The following is a 27,264-nucleotide window of genomic DNA, read 5'->3' as shown; positions in this document are numbered from 1 at the left end:
AGTGCCCCGTGATGATCTAGAGGGGCGGGATGGGGTAGGTGAGAGGCAGGCTTAAGAGGGAGCGGATGTATGGATACCTATAGCCGATTCACTCTGTTGTACAGTAGACACGAACACAACATTCTAAAGCAACTATACTCCAATTTAAAAACAAATTTCGGTCTTTCTGAATTCCATAAAAGGAAAAAGGTATCCTGATTAAATGTATGAACTGGATTCTTCAGATCAGTCTCTGCAATAAAAGAGCTGGGCAATCAATCAGGCTTGAACTTGATAGAAGTACCTCTTTAAACCTCATCCATCATCTAGCCTCTTGAATGAATCTAACCAATGGGTAAACCATCTGGGGCTGTGGTCTAAGAGTAAGAACCAGCTGAGGGACTAAGCAAGAAAACCCCCTCTGCCCACGAGGCTCAGCTTCCTCAGATGTAAGGAGTTGATTCTAAGCATCCCATGAGATCATCTTCTTTATAGAATTTTAGAAACTTCATATAAAGCATGGCATTGCTCCACCTCCCAGGAGTGTAGCACCCCTGGAGAGCTGGTTCAGCTTCAGAACTAAATAAGCCTGGCTGGAAGATGAGCCCCTAGCCCCTGAATACCAAGGAGCTATTAGTCCCAGAGAAGCAGGCTTTCCCTGACTACTACTTATTTAGAAAACTCCTTTCAAGAACAACAACTACAGTATCTATTCTTGCAAACAGGTTAGTTGGAAAAGCATTCCACTGACTTTATGTAGTCCTGGCAGGCAGCATCCATCCATCACTTCCCTCACTCCCACAGTGAAAGCACAGGTGAGCCTGGAACATCGCTCAGACAGCCTCCTGATCGCAGCTGCATGATTACGACCAGCACAATTCCAGGACTGCGCACAGTCCCCACAGAGGGAAGACAAAACAACGTGCTGTACCAGCAGACGCTATTTCACCACCAACAGGTGAAAATATCAAGTTGACAAACAATCAGTAAGCTCTAAGAAGTCATTTTCCTTGAATCCTTTTCCAAATTGCACCCAAATTGGTGCCACAGAAGGAAAAAATGAAATGTCAGAAGCATGTGTCCTTGATAAGAACCCTAACCTTTCACCTGCAGGTACTTTACAGAAGAATCAGAAGTGGCCCTCAGGCCTGGCTGCCCATTAGTAACACCTGGGCAGCTTCAAAAAGGCTGATGCCTGGGCCTCCCTTAGACATTCTGTCAAGCTGGTCTAGGCTGTGACCTGGGTGCCATTCTCCAACACTGCAACACACCGATTAAGAGGGTCTCCAAACTGAACCCACAACAACGACAACAGTACACATCAAGAGAAGGCCATGTGTTTCGGTTTGTCATATTAAGGAGGAAAAATCAAAGTGCACTTATGAAAACCAAATGCTAGCAGTCAATCCCAAGGAAATCAGTCCTGAGTGTTCATTGGAAGGACTGTTGCTAAAGTTCTGTCCAATACTTTGGCCAAAGATGCGAAGAGCTGACTCATTGGAAAAGACCGTAATGCTGGGAAAGACTGAAGACAGGAGGAAAAGGGGACGACCGAGGATGAGATGGTTGGATGGCATCACTGACTGAACGGACATGAGTTTGAGCAAGCTCCGGGAGTTGGTGATGGACCGGGAAGTCTGGTGTTAACAGTCCACGGGGTCACAAAGAGTCAAACACGACTGAGTGATTGAACTGAGGAGTCTTGAATGCAGTGGTGACTTCATGATTCGACATTTTTTAAAACTCACATGTACACACAAAGAGTTACTGTATGGAAATTAAAAATAAAAAACAGAGGAAAAAAACCCAAATGATGGACTTATTTAACCTAGTAATTTTTAATCTTAGCTGAATAGTAAGAACCACCCAAATCCTGTTGCCCAGGCTACACCCCACATCAATCACATCAATCTCCAAGTATCAGTAGTTTTAAAAACTCCACGGGTGGGGTGGCAGCCATGTCTCCTCATTCCCCAGAGGAAGGACACAGGCAAAGGTGATCTTAACACAGGTCCATGGGCATTTGGCTCCAAACTGGTGATCACACCTACACCTATCTTCCACTGATCCAGGAAAGCCCACTAACATCTACTCAAGTGTCCAAAATTTCTTTTCTACCAACTTTCATTAGGTTTCAAGACACTGGCATGACCCATAAGCCAAGTAAGAGCGGGGCTAGTTGAGTACTCAACTGCCTCAAAATGTGCTGACAAGGGACTTCCCTGGTGGCTCAGTGAGATCCGCCTGCCAACGCAGGAGACATGGGTTCAATCCCAGAGCCTGAAAGACCTCACATTTCACAGAGCAACTAAGCCCATGCACCCTAACTACTGAGCCTGTGCCCTAGTGCCCTGGAGCCACAGCTACTGAAGCCTGTGCTCCCTGGAGCCCATGCCCCACAAGACAAGCCGCCACAGTGAGAAGCCCATACGCCAAAATGAAGGGTGGCCTCTGCCCATCACAACTAAAAAGAGCCCATGTAGCAACAAAGACCCAGCACAGCCGAAAATAAACACAATTTTTAAAAATTAAAAAGCTATTGAGCAAACCAGGATGGGCATCACCTCGGACTGGTTAGAAATGCAGAATCTCAGGCCCTATCCCAAACCTGTGGATTCGGAAAATGTCTTAACAGGATTCTCAGTGATCCAGATGCATATTAAAGTTTAACAAGCATGTTGCTGCTGCTGCTAAGTCGCGTCAGTCGTGTCCAACTCTGTGCGACCCCATAGGCAGCCCACTAGGCTCCACCATCCCTGGGATTCTCCAGGCAAGAAGACTGGAGTGGGCTGCCATTTCCTTCTTCAACGCATGAAAGTGAAAAGTGAAAGTGAAGTCGCTCAGTCGTGTCCGACTCTTCATGACCCAGCGCGTGGACTGCAGCCCACCAGGTTCCTCCATCCATGGAATTTTCCAGGCAAGAGTACTGGAGTGGGTTGCCATTGCCTTAACAAGCATGGGTGCTGACCAATTCTCATGTTCATTCAGCAGAGCTGCTGAGCACCTGGCCTACATACTATATCTAGCAGTGAATAGAGCAGAAAAACTTCTGTCCTCTAGAAGCTTCTATGGAGCAAAGGATGGAACTAAGGCCCAGGGCTGTGGGTCACAGAGCCAGTTAGCAGTAGAGACAGGTTTAGAACCTCTGTCTACTAAGAATACAGGCAACTGTCTCTCTAAAAATCACAAATATAATTCCTAAAAGAGAGGCCATCAAATGAGAAACCAGAAGACAGTCCTATATATCACGTTAGAAAACTTGGGCATCAGAAATCTAGTTCCCATAAACCTCTACTCACTGCGTAAACCAGCACAGCCAGATTACATCGGCCAACACACCATGTTTACATAGGTAAGGTTTTCTCACAGGTGTCTGAACAGGATGAACAAGAGACACGCGTTAAAAGGAAGAGCATCTTGACCACAAGCTAATACGCAAAGTCTTTCTTTAGATACTGTTAAAAATCTAGTCAACTGATAAGCCTCCCAATTTTTTCAAAATGAACTGTTCTGATACATTTAGATGAAAATCCAATTATTGGTGCTCTTCGCTTCTTCCTTGTCTCATAAACAAATGTCTGTTTGGAAGACTACTAACACTTGTCCTGCTAGGCGCTTACACAGACTATCCCTCTCGATCACACTGTCTACCATGCAAAGAAGAAAACCAAGGCTGGGCAAGGTAACTCGAGTAAACAAAGACACACAGGTAGGACAGCTGAAATGACAGAGCCACGCTTTAAATCTAGATCTAACTCCTAATCCCTTCCAGGCAAAGTGAGGTCCCTGGACCTCCCACCTAGAAGATTATTGCAAATGTAAACTCCCTGGTCCCAGCCTGGACCTGCTAAATTAGAATATGTATTTTAATCCTTGGTGATTGACGCCCACACTGACATCTGGGAAGCATTGAACACATAATCCCAAAGGCAAGTTAACTGGCAAACATCTTCGGTTCACTCCATAAGCAGAGAGCGGTCACTTACCTGAGACTTGAAGCCACTTGTCACATCACAAGCTCATAGTAATTCACATGGCTTGGTGCAGGTGGTCTTAACAGCTCCCTACAGGTTGCTGGACAGAAAGACCAAATTTTCTCTCCAGGCAGAATGCCAGGGATGCTTATAATGTCTTAAAGCTTATACTGGTCTATAAGTTTGATATTAACAGGCCTGGGTGCAAACACCTACAAAGAAATAAATACTGCCCTAATTCCCAGGTAGTGCAGTGGTAAATAATCTATCTGCCAATGCAGGAGACGAAAGAGACTCAGGTTCGATCCCTGGGTCAGGAAGATCAAATGGCAACCTGATCCAATATTCTTGCTTGGAAAATTCCATGGACAGAGGAGCCTGGCAGGCTACAGTTCATGGGGTGGCAAAGAATCAGACACGACTGAGTAACTGAGCACACCCACAAGCCCTCCTGGCACTAACCTCAGCAGTATGGTTCCTTGATAAATCACTAAAGAGGTGAGAAAGAAAAACACTATTATTCTCAGAATGAAAGTCAGTCATCTTACTGTGTATCTCTGTCTCTAAATATACACACACACACATATATATATCTCTTAGTGCATATTTCTGTCACTCTGTCTCATTTTACATACATCTATATCTATTTATATATATATATGACTGCAGCCATGAAATTAAAAGACACTTACTCCTTGGAAGAAAAGTTATGACCAACCTAGACAGCATATTAAAAAGCAGAGACATTGCCAACAAAGGTATGTCTAGTCAAAGCTATGGTTTTTCCAGTAGTCACATATGGATGTGAGAGCTGGACTATAAAGAAAGCTGAGCGCTAAAGAATAGATGCTTTTGAACTGTGGTGTTGGAGAAGACTCTTGAGAGTCCCTTGGACTGCAAGGAGATCCAAACAGTCCATCCTAAAGGAAATCAGTCCTGAATATTCCTTGGAAGGACTGATGCTAAAGCTGAAACTCCAATACTTTGGCCACCTGATGGGAAGAACTGACTTCTTGGAAAAGACCCTGATGCTGGGAAAGATTGAAAGCAGGAGGAGAAGGGGATGACAGAGGATGAGATGGTTGGATGGAATCACTGACTCAATGGATTTGAGTTTGAGCAAGCTCCAGGAGTTGGTGATGGACAGGGAAGCCTGGCGTGTTGCAATCCATGGGGTCCCAAAGAGTTGGACATGACTGAGTGACTGAACTGATATATAAAATGATCTTTGGAGTCTAGAGACTTGAGTAAGAGCTCTTACAACTAAATGTAGGCTTGATAAAATTCGCCATGAGGAGATGGGGAGGGAAGGAGGATGAAGTCTAGGAACACATCCCCACCAGCTTTCCCTGACTCACCCACTTCCAAGTTATAGTTAGTTTTGAGTTTCTCGAATTGTGGATGACAGGCTGTCTGCTTCAGAATTATTTAAGCAGTAAAAATGCACATTCCTGGGCTTAAGACTCCACATGTTTAACGACCTCCCCCGCCAAAATTTCTGCAAACGTAAAAATTTTAGGACACTTGCCCATATGACCTAAGTATCAGTTCAGTGGCTGTCGTGTCTCATCACTCTTTGCAACTGATATGAGAATTATCAGACTCATTAATCCCATACGCCACAGAGCAATTAAGCCCACAATTATTGAGCCTGCATGCCCTAGAGCCCATGCTCCACAACTAGAGAAGCCACCACAATAAGAAGCCCGTGTACCACAACTTACAGTGCAGCCCCCACTCGCCACAAATCAAGAAAGCCTGCACCCAACAATGAAGACCCAGCACAGACAAAAACAAGTAAATATTTTTTTAATAAATAAAATAAAACACATAACATCCTGAGTGCCTCTGAACTTGCAGATAATGATTCAGGGATGAAAAACAAACCCACAATAGTACTAGGGGAAAAATACCCTATAAAATGAGTATTTCATAATAAATCCAAAAATACACTATCAAAGGAGTCCAATAGTAAGTGATAAACTAGGATAAATTGTTTGCAGGTAAAACAACCAACCTCCTTAATATATTCAGAGTTCGAACAACTGGATAGGAAGTACACCAACAACCTAACAGAAAAGAAGGCACAAAACTACAAACAATTGTCAAAAGGAATGAAGACAGTTCTTCAACAAACCTATAAAAGGTACTCAACACCACTTATAAGAGAAATGCAAACTACATCTGCAGTAAATCACTTGTTCATCTTTCAGGAAAGACAAAGATCAAAAAGATCCAGAAGTGGGGAGTGGAACCCCATACATCTTTTCCCCAAAGAAAGAAATGTAGCAATAGCTATCAATTTTTTAAATTGATATTCATTTGACCCAACAATTCTACTTTTAGAGATTTCTTATAAATTCATGTATATTAGAAATGTTCACGAAGCTTCATTAAGAATAACAGAGTATTAGAAGCCAAAAAAGAAAAAGTCAATTGTAGATGAATAGGCAAATAGGTTATGGTGCATCCACATTACACAGAATACTAAGCAGTCATTGAAAAAAGGAAGCAGAAACAGGTAGTTCTATATGTAATAATACCTAAGTGCAAAGACCTACAAAATGTAAAGCAAAATACTAAAGAGTAATGTGGTAAAGCTATCGCTTTTGCTTTAAAATATATATAGTTACACTTGTGCCTTGTGCTCGGTCACTCAGTTGTGTCCGACTCTGCAACTCCAAGGACTGTGGCCCGCCCTCTACCCACAGTATTTTTCAGACAAGAACACTGGGATGGGCTGCCATTTCCTCCTGCAGGGGATCTTCCTGACCCAGGGATGGAACCCACGTCTCCTGAGTCTCCTGTACTGGAAGGCAGATTCTTCACCTGCTGAGACATCTGGGAAGCCCCATAGTTACATATATACAAACACACGCATGCTTGTCTACATAGAGATTATCTCTGGATGGACAGATAAAACATGAGAGAAGGTTCCTTCTGGGTAAGGAACCTTGTGTCCAAGAGACAGAGGTAGGAAGGATAATTATTTTCCCCATGTATCTGCCCTCCATGCCTGTACTGGCTAGTCAAAAAAAAATTTTAAGAAAATAAGAGAATAACCGAAAAAGGTGGGAAAGGCAGAGACTGGGGTAGAATAGAGGAGACGCGACCAACTGAGTGAAAAATCAGAGTTCTCCCCACATCTTTCCTCAATAGTATTGGACAGTATGTGCTAAAAGCTCTAAAAATGTTTCCTAAACCCATGTACTTCCACTTCTGATAATTCATCCTGAAACACTAAAAAACACTTTCTCTACAAAGATATACAGGAACTGATCAGGTCAATTTTTATATATTCACTTAAACTATGTATCAATTTAAACTATATTTACATAGTTTGAAACAGCATTATAACCTTAGCATTGTCAACATTAATTGAAAAATGAAAATAGAAAATTGAATAAGACATAAGCTACTTAAAATATAACCTCATTTTATTGAAAAAATGTATATACACATATTCATCTATAAATAAAGGAAAACATTATAAAGAAATGCACTAAAAGGTTAACAGCAGTTATCTTCAGGGTAAATAATATATGCACATGATTTCATTTTATTATATTTTCTACACGTGTTATTTTTATAACCTAGAAAAATTAAAAACTTAAAGATGCACAGAGAAAGATACTAAGAGGAAATCTATCAAAATGCTAACAGTTGCTGTGAGTTTTAGAATATTAAGCTTATTCTTTCACTATTATAACACTTTCAGTAATGATCATTTTGTATTTTATCATCAAAAAACCACACTTTTCCCTTTGAGGAAAAGAGGCTGGCAGTGGATCAGAACCCCCAGATAAAAGCTGGCCCAGGAACTGTGAGTTAAAGCCTTCCTGTGTTCAGGGGGAGGTCTCCAGGTGCTCCCAGTTAAAATACCATCTGCAGAGAGAATCTTTCATGTTACTTCCACAGTGGGGCAGGAAATATCCTACGAAGTTCCCAAGGCACATCTTTATCTTTGGGATTGACTGACCCCTAGTTCCTCAAGAGTGTAAGGTAACAAGCCAGGTGGGTTTTTCATCAAAGCAGGGGTTTTGTTTGTTTGTTTTCTAAACATGCACAATAGGTCAACTGCTTCTTGAGGAAGAAGCACTGGAATTTTTATCCCCAGCCCAGTTGTACAAGACAAAGGTACCAGCTCACCTAGGCAGGATTCTGTAAGGGGAGTCAAACTAATACCAGTGTGTGAAGAAGACCAAAGTGTGCTCATGGTCATAATCACTTACAGTGGTCTCTGGGGAGAACTAAACAAAACTTCCAATTCTAGCACCAAATGCCTGACACCTTTCCAGTTCCAGCAGCTCCAATATGTACTCCTCACCTACAATCCAAAATTCAGCCCTCCATCCAGGGCCCACACTCTAAATATCCGCTGGAGGTCCAAGCAGCAAAGGAAGATTCATGGCTCAGCATGTCTTTGGTACCAAGCGTGCAGGTGTATACTACCTGTATACGCACACAAGTGTGTATACTGTGTGTACACACTCAGTCGCTAAGTCACCTGACTCTGCAACCCCATAGACTGTCACCCGCCAGGCTCCTCTGTCCATGGGATTTCCCAAACAAGAATACTGGAGTGGGTTGCCATTTCTTCCTCCAGGGAAGAGGATCCCAACCCACGGATTGAACCTGAGTCTACTGCATTGGCAGGTGAATTCTTTACCACTGTGCCACCTGGGAAGCCCCTTGTATAATGCAGATACACATATACACATACAGACTCTAACAGACTCCATAGATAGATTGTATATAGGGGCACACATACCACAATGCCCACCCATACACCTAAGTCTTACATCTGCTTTATAGTCTAACTTTTCAGTGATTCACAACTTATCTGTACCCACACAGTCTTATCTATATACACATGAGCTCCCTGAGAACAGGACCCAGACTTTGTAACCCTTGCATATCCTTTCACACAGAGAACATTTCCAAAGTTACCAACAGAAACACAGACCGCTTGGGACAGGGTCTGGGAGAGATCTACTTGGGCCAGTGTCCTAAGCAGATAGAAACAACATGAGATTTTACAGTTTTGCTTCTATTTGGAGGCAGAACACTTTTAAGATTGCCAAGGGATTCTGCCCAGCAGGGAATAATGCCTCTTAACCCACTGAGGGAAGGGCCTTTGGGACCACTCAAACTGGCCAGACCACCCCAGAGACGAGGCCTGCACTGGAGCCTGGAGTGGTTGTCACCGGGTCTCAGAGGGGACTCTGACAAGTTGCAAAAGCAAAGTCCCAGGGATGCGCGTATGCAAACTAGTGTCAGATGGCAGGAGAATGGCAGCTCTACATATGCATGTCTAAGCGAAAGGCATCCATGTCTCCATTGTCATCAGAAGATAGTATTCCTTAACTATTTTGTCTATCAGGTTTAAGTTTATCATAATATAAGAAAAGATAATAAGTGTACCAGCAATCCACATGACCAACCACACCACTGCCAACTCCCACACACCCCTCGTGCCCTAGAACCACCATTAAAGAAAGACTAAAGCCTTTAGTTATGGATCCAACACCACATTGCAAAGAGTTCTAACAAACAGATGATCAGAAATGCTCAGCAGAGCCTTCCTGGTGGTCTAGTGATGAAGAATCCACCTGCCAAGGTAAGGGACACAGGTTTGATCCCTGGTCTGGGAAAATCCCACCTGCTGCGGAGCAACTAAGCCCATGTGCCACAACTCCTGAGCCTGCGTGCCACAGCTTCTGAAACTCACGCACTCGAGAGCCCGTGTTCCGCAACAGGAGGATCCACTGCAGTGAGAAACCCGCGCACCTCAGCTAAAGAGTAGCCCCCCTTGCCACAACTAGAAAGGCCCATGCAGAGCAACAAAGATCCAGCTCAGCCAATAAATGGAAAAATTAACTGCTCAGCAGGCTGGTGTGGACCAGGTTGGGAGAGCTGACTGAAGGCCCCAACTAGAGGCAGGGGTGCGGTGAGGAGCAGGGCAATGAGCACCGCATCATTAGCCTCAGCCCCACTGATGACCAACTTCTCTGGAACCTGGTCTCCTCATCCCTTCACCTACTCTAAGGGTCCTTCTAGACAAAACAGCCTCAAATCTAAGCCAGTGTCCCATTTCCTGCAAGGATTTGGCACTCTGTTCCTGAACATGTAATATAAAGCAACAAAGCAGAAGTCATCAAAATTGGCAAGAAATGGGTGATGGCATTAAATTTTCACCCACTTCTGATACCTGAGGACAAGATCAAATAACCTGTACATCACCACAGAAAAGAAACTGGACTAACCTTGAGTACAATCCTGCCGATGACCTGAGAAGACGAGCCTGGGGGACAGCGGGTAGGGAGGTGCCCGGGGACCTAGTGAATGACCCCATTTCAGAAGCAATCACAGGGATGTATTCAATAAATTCTAGTAGAACTAAGCCACATGAATCTGGAGGCACAAATTAACCCCAGGCTGGTTTTAAATCATCTCTAAGAGACTGGTACACATTTCAGGGAGATCTGAGAATGTTGTGCACATGATCCTCGCTTTGCGCAAGAAGATACCTCACTGAAGGACACATGGCTGCCTTTAGCAACTTTGTAAGTAGATTAAACACACCAAGGAAGCAGGGCAGAGTTCGGGGTACCAGGATGAGACCTGCAGCCGGACGGAACAGCACAGGAGCTGTGTAACCTTAACCAAGTGCTGCACATTCCCTAAGCCCCAGATTCCTTACATGGAAGACTGGAACAGCAGCTGCATCCTCATAAAGATGTTACAACATGAATTAACACACATAGACACCATGCTGGTAACCATGGCAACGTTACAACATCATTCTTGTCCCATCTAGCTAACTTTATGGCTTGAGGTCAATCATTTGAACTCTGTGGTCCTCTTTTTTCTCCCTCAAGTAAAAATGAAGGTTGGAAGATTCTTTCCAACTTAAAATCCTTTGATTCTAAGCTCCTGTCTGCTCATCTGCTTAGGAGATGCATCATGGATAGCAGAAACCAACTTGAACTTCTAGATCCTACCACAGTTTCTCAATTACCTGTAAGAATGAGGGAAGGAGAGTCAATATGCAATGCATTATGAATGCAATCCAAGTGACTGCAAATTCTAAAGCTAGAGTCTCAGTCAATGATGTTGTAGGTAACTATAATCCCAACAGGTATCCTTTACTGCCACTTACTATATGCCAAACACACAGCTGTCCAAAATACACAATTTCCTCTATTCTTTGTGAGTCTAATTCTAGGTAGGTTTCTTAAGCCCTATCTGAGGCTCAGAGAGGAGAAGCAATAGGTCTTTTTTTTTAAACTGAAGTATAGCTGATTCACAATGCCATGTTAGTTTCAGCTGTACGGCATAGTGATTCGGGGGGGGGGGGGGCGGTGTGTGTGTTTTATATTGTTTTTCAGATTCTTTCCCTTCAATTGGCTTTTACTTCCAGTGACACTGCTCTCCTGGGCTCTCAAGCTCAAGACCTTCTCTCTATGCCACATTGCTACAAGTACCACTCAGCTCCAAGAAGAACCCAAATAGCTTCCTATACACACATACACACATAAATCCCTCTGGGAATGAGAATCACTACATTAAGAGAAAAATTTGCAGTAGAAAATCCTCCATTTACAAAGCTCCTATTCACAGCTTTTTGAAAGCCAGTGATTTTAATTTACGTAGCAACAAGACATTTTAATTTCCCAGCCTTGAAAAGGCCATGTTATCAGGGCACAGGAAAGCTGGAACAGCCTGGAATTCCCATAAACAAGGAGTCCCAGGTGGTTTTAAGGGCTCTCCTTTAAAAGAATAGAACAGTAGGGATTTATATTTACAAAATGCCTCACTGGGAACCGCAGAGGAGTGCCTGTGTCAAAAATAACCCTCCATCCTGAGCTCTTCAAAAGGAAAGAGGACCAGCATCCAATCTGTAAAACTGGGCTGTCCCACAACAGGCTGGCATCTCCACTGCCCTGCTGCCAGGTTATCCCCCCAAAGCTGAGCTCTTCCTAGCTGGGTCTGGATGTTCAACATGGGAAGGGAACTGAAGGGCATCGCACATCCACAGAGGACTTGCCTTTTTGGCTCTACATTTTCACTTGATTTTGTTTGACTCTAAGTAGCCTAAATAATGGGCTTCCCAGGTGGCGATAGTGGTAAAGAACCCACCTGCCAATGCAGGAGTCAGTAAGAGACACGGGTTCAGTCTCTGGGTTGGGAAGATCTCCTGGAGGAGGGCATGGCAACCCACTCCAGTATTCTTGCCTGGACAATCCCAGGGACAGAGAAGCCTGGCAGGCTATACCCCATGGGGTCGTAAAGAGTCGGACACGACTAAAGCACCTTAGCAAGCACACACAGCCCAGCCTACATGATACAGACTTTAAAATCTACTGAAGAGTGTACCTTGTCACTTTTCATAAATGTTCCATGTGTGCTTGAAAGTAAGTATGCTCCAGACAAGGGAGCTGTGTTTTATACATGTCCACTGCCTTAAGCTTCCATGGTCTTTACTGTTTTTATTGTTTGCCTGTATTCAATATATGAAATACTAGGAAATTGGTGTTAAATTCTCCCCCTGTGCCAATGGACGTGTCAACTTTTCCCTTTGATATCTGGCCAATTTTACTCTCTTTACAAATGTACACATAAACATGAAAAGCCATAAAATAAAGGCAAACAAGCTTAGAATTATTATATATTACAGATTTCAGTGTTGCAGATTTATATTAGTAGTTTGAAGCCAGCTTCAGCATCTGTACAGACTTGGGTATGACTCCCAACTCCACAACCTGCTCTAAGCCTCCATTTTCTCATCCATGAAAAGAAAACATAATCTCAAACCTCATAAGGTGCTTGAGAGGATTAAGTAAGAAAGAGTATATATTGAGTTGGCCAAAAAGTTTGCTTGGGTTTTTCCATAAGATGTTAAGGAAACTTCTGGCCAACCCAATACACTTAGCATAGATGCCCCATTCTGAGGATGCTAGCTACTAGCAAAATGGTCTATGACTTGGCTGATATCATGCAGCTATGCCGTAGTATAGAAATGGAACCCTTGACCTCTTATTCATCAGAAAGCAGGATAGGGTGTGAGAGGAGGCAGATGTATTAAGTGTTTATTCCAGGGCTTCAGGGTTGGGGAAATACAGGCGAACACTACCCAGTTCATATCTCACTGAGAATGTCAAGTCACATGGCAGCTGAACATGCCACCTGCCCCATCTGAATGGCAAATGCCTGGTTTAGCTAGTAGTCCTCATTGGGATTGATTTCCCCTTGTTGCTAGACTGAGGGTTCTATTGAAACAGCTGTACAATCGTGTACTTTATAAAATTCTAGTTCTGAGAAACACTTGGTAAATTTAAAGCAGGCAAGAATTAGTATCTAAGCTGTTGATTGCTTGTGAGGGTTTATCCCAGCCCTGGGATCCTTGGAATTGCAGGTATGTGTATACTTGGAGTAGGGGTTGGAGGTTGTAGGGGGCCAGTAAGTGAGAAAACAGTTTCAGAGCAGACCATTCATTTCATGAGCAGCTTCCAAACCCTCAACAATATTCTCCCACCCAAGCAGGGTGAGCAAACCTCTGTCAGAGTCAAAATTAACTGCACATCCAGGGGAGAAGATGCAGCTTTCTTCTCCAGCTTTTGAACTCTGAAATTGACACTTGGGACGACTCTTTCTGTCCTGAAATGGTCAGCTGCAGGAAAATACCAAAAAAAGCAGGATAAACCAGCCAGTAAAGCTGCCAAATGAAAGAACCATCTCAGAAAGACTCAGGGGTTCTAGCCAAGTCACAGGTTTGTTTTAAAATTTAAAAAAATAATTAAAACAAAATCACCACTAGTGCTGGAAAGTAACTCCTTATGCAAGGTTTTTACCTCCAGGTCCATTAGAAACAGGGAACTACAGAGAGCCCACAGGGTGTGCAGAGGGCATTCAGTCCTGCCGCTGGGAGCCAGCACAGACCAGCCCACACACCAGCTGGGCAGCACCTTGATAACCTGACCGAACTGCATTCACAAGAACTTGATAAGCGGACAACACAGCCTAAAACAGTCTTACTCAGAAACCAATCCCTCATAAGGTAGAAATCAACCAAGTGCGCAGAGTGTCAAACCCAAGAACAACAAAAATTTAACAGGATTTACTAAGAGTCTCCTTTATTTCTTGACATGTTTCCTCTAAAAGAGAGGAAGATAATGTCAGCTACTTAGACGTCCTGCTTTCTTTTCTCCTTGAGAATTGCACCGCCCTTTGTCAAATGGGTGTCACCAGTGTCAACCATTCAATTCACACGCCCACAAGTGGTCCTGCTAATCTGATCCCAGGGCCCCCACATTCCACATCAGCCATTCTTTGCTTGCCTCAAAACCACAGCACAGACGTGAGAAACTCAGCCAGAGGGAAGGGGGATAAGAGGGGGACATGATCTATGCAACAAAAAACTACATATGATCACCTTTCCCTTCAAGCTTTAGGCGTGCTCTTTAAGCATCTCTGATCCAGAATCCCAAGGATCAGACACATTTCCCTGTCAATCTCTTAATACATGAGAGACAACAGTTTAAGGAAAAAGACGGGAGTGAGGTTTTCACTGGGATGTTCTCCCCCTCCTTCCATGCGAGCCAGCAGGGGAGAGCTTCTAACTCAACCCTTTGCCTTGACAAGGACTAAGTAGGGAAGAAATTATACACATTCCTCTCAAAAATCAGACAACTATGGGACTTCCCTGATGGCCCAGTGGTTAAGACTCTGCACTTACAATGAAAGGGGCGCGGGTTTGATCCCTGGTTGGGGAACTAGGATCCCACGTGCCTAGCAGTGCAGCCAAAAAAATAAACAATAATAAACTAAAAGTCTTACTTAAAAAAAATTTGAAAACTATATAGCAAAATTAAAAGGTCTCTAGCAAAACAACCTAGGGCAAGTGAAAAGACAGCCATTACAGAGATGACTTTACACTTCTTTCTGTCTCCCTCAGATTTTTAAAAAATCTTGCTGATTTTATTTTCCAGCTAACAAAGGTATAAATGCTGGTAAAAGAAATTCAAACCTCATTCCATCCCTGTTCCCCACCCTCCATCACAATAATGTGAGTGTACAGTCTGACAAACTTTACTCCATGTGTTTTTCCATGCCAGCAATGGCTACCATTAACGGAACACTTGCTGTATTCCAGTTACAATTCAAACTCTCCACCGTGTACCATTTGGCTTTCATCTTCACACCTTCTCTATGAGGTGAGTATTTCTAACCCACTTTATGGACAAGGAGACTGACTCAGAATGGCAGGTTATTTGCCCAAGATCACACCCCCTGCTAATAAGGTCAACTTCTAAAATCGCTACATACATACACTCTTTTTACCTGCATGCTGAACCTCCTAAATGTGCAATTTGTTGCTCCTTTTCCCACTTAACAACATACATGGTCATCTTTTCATGTACCCTCACTCCCCACACTGTAGCTACAATTTCTGTTTTAAAGAAAGAAGACTGATTTATTGTTCTACTGCCAAAGGGACCGGGAAAGGGGGGCAGGTAAGAAATAAAAGCTGCTGCTCACAATTTCGTATTTTCTGTGCATTCAAGATGGAAACTGTGAAGATTATCTGTTTAGCCTCTTCAGGAAGCTTGTGAGCCTGTGTATGTGAATATATTTCTGCACATGTAAACATTGCTTGGTTCTTGTATCTTCCACATCAAGCTCAAATTTCAGCATGTAGACAGGCATGTGAAATTTCTCTTCAGAAGGGACAATTAATAAATACACATTCGGGAGGCAAACAAACCTCTACAGTGACAATGATTTCAGATCCCCAAAGAAAGATGGCATTCTGTTTCTCAGTTCCTGGCTCATCCCCACCACCCCCCCTTCCTTTTTTATAGACACTAAAGACTCTTTTAAAGAGATACTACAGGGATATTTTCTTAGACATACAATTTCAATTTCACAAGCACAGAACATACTCCCTTCTAGAGACTATGGTTTGTTAAAAATTGTGCGGCCAGTTTTATAGTCTTCAACCAAACAGAAATTGACTGCCACAAATTATACTCCTTCTATACCACTGACGAGACACACTTCCCTTTTTTTCATCCCTTTTGCCTCCTGGCCTGATTCTAGGGGCTGGCACATTCTGCATCAGCTTTTGGAAATAGGGGAATACTGGAGTCATCAATTCCCAATTCTCCATTTTGCAAACAGACAGAACTTCCAAGGTGAAGCATATTTAATACACTATCATGACTTCCTGCTAATGATTCCTACTGAAAAGGTACAGAAAGCAACTTCCCTCAGTGTCTCATTTATGAGCCACTAGGGATGCAGTTTTAAGTAAGGATGTAAGCAGTAACAGAAAAAAAAAAAAAAAAAATCAACCTTGCCCAGACCAAGAATTCCTTGACTTGGTTCCTATTAATGCTTAGGAGATATTTACCAGCTAAGTGAGAAATACTTTACCCTCACCCAGGGATGCTGGGTTAGGACATCCCCAACTGTTTGGGTGATGTATACCTTTCATACAAAAAAGCACAGTCAGGAGAGAAGCATTTTATCTGGCTTAAAATCTGTGGTCAATACTGTGGGCTCTGGAGTCTTCAGACCAAGTTCACCCAGTTCTACCACTTATAGCTCTATGACCTTGGCCAAGACATGTAACCATTTTGTATAATATGTAACCATTTTGTATAATATGGGAACAATAGTAACTAACTTAGAATTGTTGAAATAAGTTAATACTTCTTTTTTAAATTTTTATTTATTTTTCATTGGAGGATAACTGCTTTACAATGTTGTATTGGTTTCTGCCATGCATCAGTATAAATCAGCCACAGGTATACATATGGACCCTCTCTCTTGAACCTCCCTCCTACTTCCCACCCCTGTAGGTTGTCACAGAGCCCTGGGTTGAACGCCCTGTGTCATATACCAAATTCCCCCTGGCTGTGTACTTCACACATGGTAATATATATGTTACAGTGCTGCTCTCTCAACTCATCCCACCCTCTCCTTCCCCTGTTGTGTTCACAGGTCTGTCTTCTCTGTGTTTGCGTCTCTATTGCCGCCTTGCGAATAGGTTTATCAGTACCATTTTTTTTTAACTCCATATATATGTTTTAATTTATGATATTGGTTTTTCTCTTTCTGACTTATTCACTCTGTGTAACAGGTTTTAGATTCATCCACTTCACTGAAAGCAAAACTCGCTCAGTCGTGTCTGACTCTTTGCGACCCCATGGACTATATAGTCCATGGAATTCTCCAGGCCACAATACTGGAGTGAGTAGCCTTTCCCTTCCCCAAGGGATCTTCCTAACCCAGAGATCGAACCCAGGTCTCCCACACTGCAGGCGGATTCTTTACCAGCTGAGCCACACTAGAATGGGCTCAAATTTGTTCCTTTTTATGGCTGAGTAATATTCTATTATATATGTACCACAGCTTATCCATTCATTTGTTGATGGATAAGTTAATACTTCTAACCACACTTAGATCTCTGTGTGGGACATGTAAGTGCTCAATAAATCTTTAATATTATTATCTATTCTTTCAACATTATATTTTCATCCTATATTCAAAATGCCACACTAATAGTAGCTCTGTACTGACTACCATGCTTTTCCACGCATTATCCCACTCTAAGGTTAAGCTTATTTAACAAGCCATCATCATCAATTTTGGAGAAGGAAATGGCAACCCACTCCAGTATTCTTGCCTAGAGAATCCCATGGACAGAGAAGCCGGTGGGCTACAGTCCATGGGGTTGCAAAGAGTCAGACACGACTGAGCACTGTCACTTCACATCAATTTATATTGTCCTCAAAACTAATGGTAGCTGAGGCAGATAGTAACTCAATTTTCTCTTGAAGCATCTGAGATTTGGATATGTCTAAACTCTTACCTAACATCCTACATTAGTGGCCTGAAATCTGAACCTGAGTTTGTCTTCAGAAGCTACACTCTCCCTACCTCCCCAAGCCCTGGGCTCCTTCCTGCCTCAGGCACGATTAACCACAAAGGAGTGTTACGAGGCAACATCTATTGAGTCCTCACCAAGGGCTGGGCCCAGAGTAAGTGCTTTACATACACTCCCACTCTATACAGTAACCTTATGGATAGGTAAAACCACCACTCCCATTTTTCAGATGAGAAAATTGAGGTTTAAACAGTTGAAGTACTATGTGCAGGAGTAAAAAAAAATTACTAGGAAAGCTAGAACGTGGGCTATAGAGCCTCACATAATTATTTCATTAACAAAAAGAAAGAGAGAAGGAGGAAATGTTCCAACAGGCCCAGTAAACCTCTGTACCATCAGATCAGTATGTTTTGAGGAAGAGTTAACACATTTGTTTTCAAGATGGGTAATGTAGTAAGACACGAAGCTCCTAATTCTCTTAGAACAACATAAACAGCATATGTGACTATTTTTGTATTTATTAGAATGTAACAGAGTTCTCAAACAACCTCTATGGCAGAGTTATTTTTGCTAAACAAACAAACAATAACAACAACAACAAATATTGGAGCAAGGAATAACAATCAGACTCATTACACAAGAGCGATCACCACCTCCTTTTTCTCCAGGGCCCTCAGCAGAGGGTGGGGTACATAACCGAAACCCCTAACAAACTGGAAAAAAAAATAAATCAGGCACAACTATACTTCACTTTCACTTTCATGCACTGGAGAAGGAAATGGCAACCCACTCTGGTGTTCTTGCCTGGAGAATCCTAGGGATGGGGAAGCCTGGTGGGCTGCCTCTATGGGGTCGCACAGAGTCGGACACGCCTGAAGTGACTTAGCAGCAGCATGCTTGGGGTATCTTTGCTTCTGTAACAATGTAACTCAGTCATTTTTCCAAAGAAAAACATGAAACCTCACATTTTATCCCAAGGAGAACAAATACCTCAGACTTTCCTGAGATTGTCTGTTAACAGCAGTCTGGGGTATGAAGAAAAGGAAGAGGACAAAGAAAGAGGAGTGAGCCCATAGAGCAGTGAAGTGGGACAGACAGACAAGGAGAGGAAAGGTGGACGTTGGAGGCACTAACGAGGAGGAGGAGGGGCCAGAATACTCCAAGTCAGTAACACAACCTCTCACTGTCCTTGGGTAAAGAGACACCCCCACCCCCCACTGAAATCTCATTAGCTCACTCACCCATATTCACTGATCTTGAATGTTCAATAAACAGTGTCCAGGAGGGGACTGCTCACGTGGGAAAGGACAGGGAGTGGATTTCCACCACCTTCCCATCTCCAGCATCACAGCTACAGCAATACCATCATTCGATGGTCCAAAGCAGCAGTCCCTAAACGTTTTGGCACCATGGACCAGAGGACAATTTTTCCATGGACCGGGGGATGGCCAGAAGGTAGTTTTGAGATGATTCAAGTGCATGACATCTAGTATTATATCAGTTACACTTCAAATCATCGGGCATTAGATCCTGGAGGTTGGGGACCCCTGGTCCAAGGACACCCACATTTGCCTCCTATCTGTTCAATCTATGCCTTGGCAAGAAGGCTCAGGCCCAAGTTTGCCAAAACAGTATTCTGCCTCTTTGTCATACAATCACTCACTTCACCTCTTACCTGAAACTGCAGCAAACTGTTCAAACATACCTTTCCACTATCCCAATGATGTGAGGCACAGATACTAAGAAAGATTTCATAGCATAAAGCAAATAAGTAGTGATGAGATTGATCACCTGCCTACCAAAGGTTCCAACCGGCTTAATGCCAGGCAGGCAGAGACTGACAGTACCAAAGGCAGAAGGACACTGGGCCTTCAGTCAGGGGAAAATGAAACAGAGGGCAGCGGGGGAATTCTCCAGGCCGGAGCAGTTGTCTAAAAGCAAGCATGCTTCCCAAGTTGAAATCAAAGGACTTGAGATAATTACAGGTCACTGATAACTCCACACAGTGAGCATATTCCCTCATCTGACAGAGAAATTTTGTCTTACTTGTAGTCAAAAAAAATCTCAAGTGAAATTTAGAATTCTTCAGGTGGAGGAGCACAACTAACTAGATGTCAGCATAATGTGATTAGGACCCAAATAAACCTACGACCCACATAAAAACGCTAAGCATATAAAGCAAGGCGGGTACAATGCTGTGTGTCACTTGCCAAGAAGAGAGAACAGAAAATCACATATTATTCTGGACCTTGTTTTTTTTTTTTTTTTAAAAAAAAAAAAAAAGCTTTCGTTGCCCAAAACCAATAATAAATCCTGAGTACATCAAGTCCTCTTTCAATACTGCCTTAGCCTCAGCCAATAAATATTACTAGTTTAAGAGAAGCTGCAACCTGAACCCCAGAAAAAGACGAGTTCTATTTGGACTTGTCACGTTCTCTAAACCCACATCTCTATCTATAAAAGGAGCTGGTTGGATTGGCTCACCCTTCAAGTGGAGAGGTGTCCTCCGGTGCCTTGAGTTTGGGGATTTGTTGTGATTTCAGTTTTGTCACAGCCATGCCCTATTGGAGTTGCCCATCTTCACTTAGGAGCTTGTTGGATGAGGACTCTACCAGCACGGGACTCAGTCGGGCGCCATCCGAAAGTGATATGTCACTAGCATGGCTGGTAGGGGTGTGATAAACATACACAAAGGGAAGGCAAAGAGTGCCTACCAAAGGGATGCCAAGTATGTTCTGCTGGATTTATTTATACTTTAGGATCTCACCACTGCCAAAAGAATTCACAGGAGTCTGATATGAAAACACAAACAATCATGTATACACAGCAGTTAAAGTGAAGATAAAATAAACCAGAACCCGCAGGGAGTTCTCTCCTCAACAACGATCACTGAGTCACTGGTAAGCATGTCCACACAAATCAGGCTAAAGATAACTTCTACGTAAGTAACAATCCTGCAAACCTTCAACGCATCCTTTTCTTAGGTGAGAAGACTCATCAGAAAGTTTACTAAACTCCACAAATAATAGGACCCTGCACTAGTTATATCTCAAAGAAAAGGGGAAAGAAGAAGGCTTAAATTCCGTGCACCAGACACAAGACCATGGTCACTGGTTCTTTGGCACAGGCCAAGTCTGCAAACAATCCATTAGTAGTAAAATGGATACACTATAGTATATACACACAAGGATTCCATTCACAGGAATAAAAACGAACAAACCTGTGATACAAACCATCACACACACAATGGAGAGGAAACAGTAGCAACAGCTAACTGACATAATAAATTTCCTTTTTTCAGGGGGTCAGAATCATATTAGGAGAGAGTGACTGTGACCAGCCACCTACCACATAGGTTTAAATAGGAGAATCACAAAAATCCAAGAAATAAACACAGCATTCAAATGGGCCTTAGATCTTCTCTAACTCAGCCTCATTATTTGAGGAAACAGAGGTGGAGAGTTCAAAGGCACACATGTCCTTACATTCCAGGTCTATACCTTTGTATCAGACCTGCTCCACTCTGTAAAAGGTTTCCAAGGTACATTTCGGCTCTCCTTGGTGTATATGAGGTACATAACGAAACACATCTTCCTTAGGTAAAAGTTTTCACTTCCTCAAGTTGCTAATCCCACACCCCAAGATGATTAAACTCTTCTCATTAGCTATTCCCATTATTTAGTGACAATACCTGTTGAAGACTCACTTAAGGGCAGCTGAAAGATTAAACTGAGCTTACAACTCTGCAAGTCTTTAATCCTTCAATTATCATCACAACCTGCCACAAAATTAACTTCCATGTTTTGAAATAATACACCAAACTGACATACAATTTCTGTCTTCTTCCCTCTGTCAAATGTCTGTGCCCATGAACTGTGAAAGTTTCTTCAAAGGTACTTGAAGGTCAGCTTATGTTTACATGCCAATGACTATTCTGAATTAATTACAACTCTTCATTAAACAACCTCATCTGCCTAATACAAGCTAGGAAAGACCTTTGAAAGAAAAAAAGCCACATTAAAACTCTGTTCCAAAAATATCATACACAGTTCTAAAGGAAGACCACTGGGGTGTTCTCTTGAAGGGATCACATTTGACCTTTTTAACAGAATTATATTTCACTGACTCGTTGAAGGAAGTTTTAGGGTTATTTTTTTCAACATACTGCCAACATAATGAAAGCAAGCAAACCTCATTCATAGTCTTTTCAAAAGTTTTGCTCTCAAGTAATAAAAAGAGGACCTTTGGGAAATTAATTACCGAAAAGAATTGAGAAAGAATTGGAGATGTGTTCATATATCAAGCTGGTAGCCTTCAAGGGATTTGGAGATGTATTCATATTAAGCTGGTAGCCTTCAAGGAGGGGGCAGGGGGCAAGTCATAATGTGTGCTGTGCAGAGTTTAAGCAAGAAAGTGGAAAGATGGGCCCTCCAAATTAGAGCAAAGATAGCACTGAGGTTTCTGCCTGCTCCCTAACAGGGAACTGTCATTCTCTCTTGCTTCAGTAAGGGGGACTAGGGGAGAAGAGATTAACATGCAAGACATCTGGAACATTCTCTGTCTCTAGAATTTGGGGCTTCCCTCATGATCTAGTGGTTAAGAATTCACCTTGCAATGCAAGAGACATGGTTCGATCCCTGGTCCAGGAAGACTCCATATACTGCAGGGCAACTAAGCCTGTGTGCCACAACTACTGAACCCACGTGCAGCAACTACTGAAGCCCACACTCTCTAGAATGTGTGCTCCACATGAGAAGCCACCATAATGAGAAGCCCCCACGCACCGCAACTAGAGAAAGCCCAGGCACAGCAACGAAGACCCAATGTAGCCAAAAATAAATATACAAAAAAATATTTTTAAAAAGACAGAGATTGGTGCGACAGAGCTTGACTCACAGCTCCCACACATCAGGCTACAGACTTCTATGCCAATTTGATCTGTAGCTGCAAAATATCCTATAGGCCCTGAGGGGGCCTGCAATTCAGTCAGTATTTACTGAGCCCCAATTTCATGCACAGCTGCTTCAAGACCCTGTTTGGACTGAGGACTGGGCAAGGAATTGCATTGACCGCACGCTTCTCATATACAGGACGCTCTTCAAGGCCCCTTACCCGGCTGTCCCATCTCAGCATCCATTCTCACAGTCATCCTGCGGAGAAGAGCGATGGGCCATTTCCAGGGGTGGCTGGAGGTTAAGTGACCTGCCCAAAGGCACACAGCTCAGGGACAGAAGCAGAAGGTGAACCCAGGTCTACATGGCCATCACTGACCCCAGGCTACAGGCCAGCCACCCCCCTCCCCTGCAAAGATGACGGAAACCCAACACTTACAATAACGCAAGGGACTTATGACACAGTAAAAGGACATGAGCACTGAGGTGAGCTGACATGTCACAGGGGCTTATAGAAGAAGACACCACCTCATAGGAAGGTAGTAAGTGGTCCAGAAAAGGTGCAAAGGAGGAATCACTGCTGCTGGGCGTTAGGGAATGAGGCAGACACCATGCCTAGTGACAGGTGGACAAGTACAGCAAGCAAAAGAAAAACATGGCTAAAGTACACAGGCCTGCAGAGTAGGTACTTTACACAGGAGGTGGTGGGGGAGACAAGGCACCCACAGGGGGAGACAAAGGCCACCCCTGTGAGCAGGGCTCCGATGGCCGACTGGCTTTACATGTCATCCACTGGGGAATGGGGAGTCAGAGGGCATCTTAGCCCATTCAAGGTGCTATAACAAGGACACATGTATATGTATGGCTGAGCCCCTTTGTGGTTCACCTGAATCTATCACAATATTGTTCATTGGCTATATTCCAATATAAAATAAAAAGGTTAAAAATAAAACACTACAGACTGAGTCACATAAATAAGGTATTTGTTTTTCACATTTTGGAGACTGGAGGATCAAGGCGTCATCAGATTCAGCACCTAATGAGGTTCAGAGATGGCCATCTTCTTGCTTGTGTCCTCACATAGTAGGAGGGAGAGGGAGCCGAGGGGGATCTCTTTTAGGTGGTGCTAGAGGTAAAGAATCCACCTGCCAGCGCAGGAGACATAGGAGTTGTGGGTTCAATCCCTGGGTCGGGAAGATCCTCGAGAGAAAGGAATGGCAACCCATGCCAGTATTCTCGCCTGGAAAATTCCATGGACAGAGGAGCCTGTTGGGCTACAGTCCACAGGGCCGCAAAGAGTCAGACACGAGTGAGCATGCAGCACCTACCATCTCATTCATGAGGATTCTACCCTCATGACCTAATCAACTCCCGAAGTCCCACCTCCTAACACTATCACATTAGGGGTTACGATTTCAACATATCAATTTGGGAGAACACAAACATTCAATCCTTAACAGGGTCTTGAAATGAAGGCTGGAAGAGAATGAGTTGGGAAAGACTGAGTATTAACTTTTGCAGGCTAGATGAATGGGAAGAAAATACTGTTACAAATTCAAGCAGGCGAGAACAGTATTGTAGGTTTGTATCCTTTCCCAAACATCCTTACCCAAACCAGCAGTGCAGTACAAAAGATTTTTGCAGGATGGTTTCTCCTTCCAAGAAACAAAGATACTGTGGATAAATAATACATAAACAAATATCTCCCAATTTTTTATTCACCTTAATGTAAGGGGAACCCAAGAATTATCAACAGTTGGTTCAATGTCTATTCAGCTAACACAATCACTGAATTTAAAAAGTCACCTATTAAGAGAAAATATAAAATCTGAAAGGGAAAATTATGCCTTTTCACAATTATCATCTATATTTCTGAAGTACATCAGTAAACATCTTGATAGGGAAGACAGTGTGTTGGTTTAGTTATGAAAAATGTACATAGCAATCTATGTTTCTGTGACACTTCTGGGTCTTTTTAGAGTTACTGTGATATTTAGGTTTAGAATGTTATCAAGAATAAAGAAAAGCTTAGATGTAGAAAACAAAAAAAGGTTTTCTGACCCAGAGACATTTCTGAATTAATAGGCCCAGAAATGAGCCATTCAAAGAGAAGAGACAGAGAAAACTCAGCCAGAGGGCCCTAGAAATGATGTTCTTTCCATGAAATGGAGGCATGTCACCATTAAAAGGTGAAAATTTTTCTTTGCTATGACAGACCCAAACCATGCAGAGACATCAAGGGGCTGGAAGACTATGTGACATAGCAAACTGAAAAATTCATCCAGCTGTATTAATGTCAGAGTCACCAGCCTCTACCTCTGACTCGGGAGCAGAAGCTGGTCATCAGAGAAGGGTATTCCTGTGGGCACTGACCCGGACTGGACACTGAAACCAGGGCACCAGGAGGAGGCCTTTAACTCACAGCCTTTTACAGAGAGGGGTAAAACCAACCGGATGGCTGCTGGCTCCTTGGTAAGACATCCAAAAAAGACCATGTGAAGGCAAGTTAGAGATGTATTTTCATTTGAACTAAAGATAAGACATCTAGAAAAACGGGGTGCTCATTCAACCCTGGCTCAAGAGAACAGCTGGAATACATCCTGAGTTAGACATATTAATCTTTAGAAATTCCACAATGGTCAATCAATGCAACTTGAGTTGAATATTAAGGATTAGGAATGAGGACTTCCCTGGTGGTCCAGGGGTGAAGAATCTGCCTGCCAATGCAAGGGACATGAGTTTGATACCTGGTCCAGGAAGATCCCACATGCCGCGGAGCAACTAAGCCCATGTACCCCAACTACTGAGCCCACGTGCACGAGAACCTGCCACAATGAGACGCCCATGTACCACAACTAGTGAGCTTCCAGTTGGGTTGCCCCCACTTGCTGCAACCAGAGAAAACCCTTGCACAGCCATAAACATACAAGTCAATGAAAGAATTAGGAGTGAAATTTTTGAGTATTAATCTCTAGAAACTCAGGAAGCATGGCTACATCCTCCCACAAGGCATCCTTCTTTTGGGGGCAAAAAGCCTTCTAGTTCTCACATGTCCCCCCAGGGGTGCACTGCAGGCAGGGAGCTACAGGACAAATGTGCCATCTCTTAACAGGCAAGTCAATCCTCCTCTAGAATTTGGGAAGAAAAATACTGTTTCTATGTTAAAAGAGATAAGATGTACTATGAGATGGAATACAAAATTGAAGTATTCATAAGAAAAAAAAAGGGGGGGAGGACCATTTAAAGAAATTTTCACAAGCCTCTAGTGGGCAGTTTGAAGCCAGGCCCAACCTTTGAGGGGGTGGGTGTTGAATTTTTCATGTAGAAGCAGAGAGTACTTCCTATAATCTCATCAGCCTTTCTTTAACTTAGAAAGATGCCTGAACATGAAAAACAGGCTGACTGACCCCTCGGATGCCTGTATGTTTTACTATGTTAATATGTCACAGGTACCAAGTTCTCCTAGTTGCTGCCTAATCATCCTTCGTGAACCACTCCTCAGAAACAGCTGGAAGCAGCACAACCAGAAGGAGGATCCATGGCTTGTGGTCACTCCTAAGTGAGGACAAAAGAAGGACTTGCTTCAGAGCCTAGCACTCAGAGGGAGATGGGCGCCATACAATCAGTAGTCAGCCCACTGGCATTGGAGGAACTTGTTATCGAAGTGCTTGGGAATAGGTGGCGCTAGTGGTAAAGAAACTATATTCCGATGCAGATTCAATCCCTGGGTCAGGAAGATACCCTGGAGGAGGGTATGGCAACCCACTCCAGTATTCTTATCTAGAGAATCCCAAGGACAGAGGAACATGGAAGGCTACAGTCCACTGGGTCACAAAGAGTTAAACCCAAGTGAAGCAACTTAGCACACAGACCTAGGAAGGCCAAGGGACAACCTGTGCGTTTTAACTTTTACACTTCAATCCAAGTGTGACTTACCTTTTCTGAACTTGGGAAAGGCATGTGATATCATTTTATATCATGCATTTGGAGTCTCTAGAGGTTGTCCTTTCACATCTGGAACAAAACACTTTATCATTAATTCTCAGAGTTGTTTCAGGGGCCTGGAGGCATCCAGTGGGCAGAGGCAGGGCGATGCTTGGTGCTTGGACTCATCACAGCCTACCCTGCAGCGGCAAATCACCAACCACACTATCACCCTGAGGTGGGCAAAACATCACCATGGGCAGATCAACAGGTGAAAAGAAACAGAGGCTCCCAATGGGGTCTGGGGCTACAACCACCGTAATTTACAAATTAAATGACCTGCTAATTCCCAGGCCCAGCTCAAAGAAGTCATCTTACTATGTGTCAGATAAGATCCATATATTTTGCATGTATCATCACCACATACCTATGTCTATAATATCTCATTACCTAAATTATCTCAACTCCTCTGTCCATAGAACTCTCCAGGCCAGAATACTGGAGTGGGTAGCCATTCCCTTCTCCAGGGGATCTTCCAAACCCAGGGCTTGAACCTGGGTCTTCTGCACTGCAGGCAGATTCTTTACCATCTGAGCCACGA

The 27,264-nt window shown here is 43.2% G+C and overlaps 1 protein-coding gene across 1 annotated transcript in view; it reads right to left on the bottom strand.

Annotated features, from left to right (window-relative positions):
- The window catches only part of TLN2 (talin 2), a 442,622-nt gene that overhangs the window by 324,868 nt on the left and 90,490 nt on the right, over window positions 1-27,264 (bottom strand). The window lies entirely within an intron of this gene.

This window comes from Dama dama, chromosome 12 (genome assembly GCF_033118175.1).
Source record: "Dama dama isolate Ldn47 chromosome 12, ASM3311817v1, whole genome shotgun sequence".
In the NCBI taxonomy this organism is placed as follows: Eukaryota; Metazoa; Chordata; class Mammalia; order Artiodactyla; family Cervidae; genus Dama; species Dama dama.
Note: the sequence above shows the minus strand (reverse complement) of the source record. Positions and strands in the feature narration are given on the sequence as shown.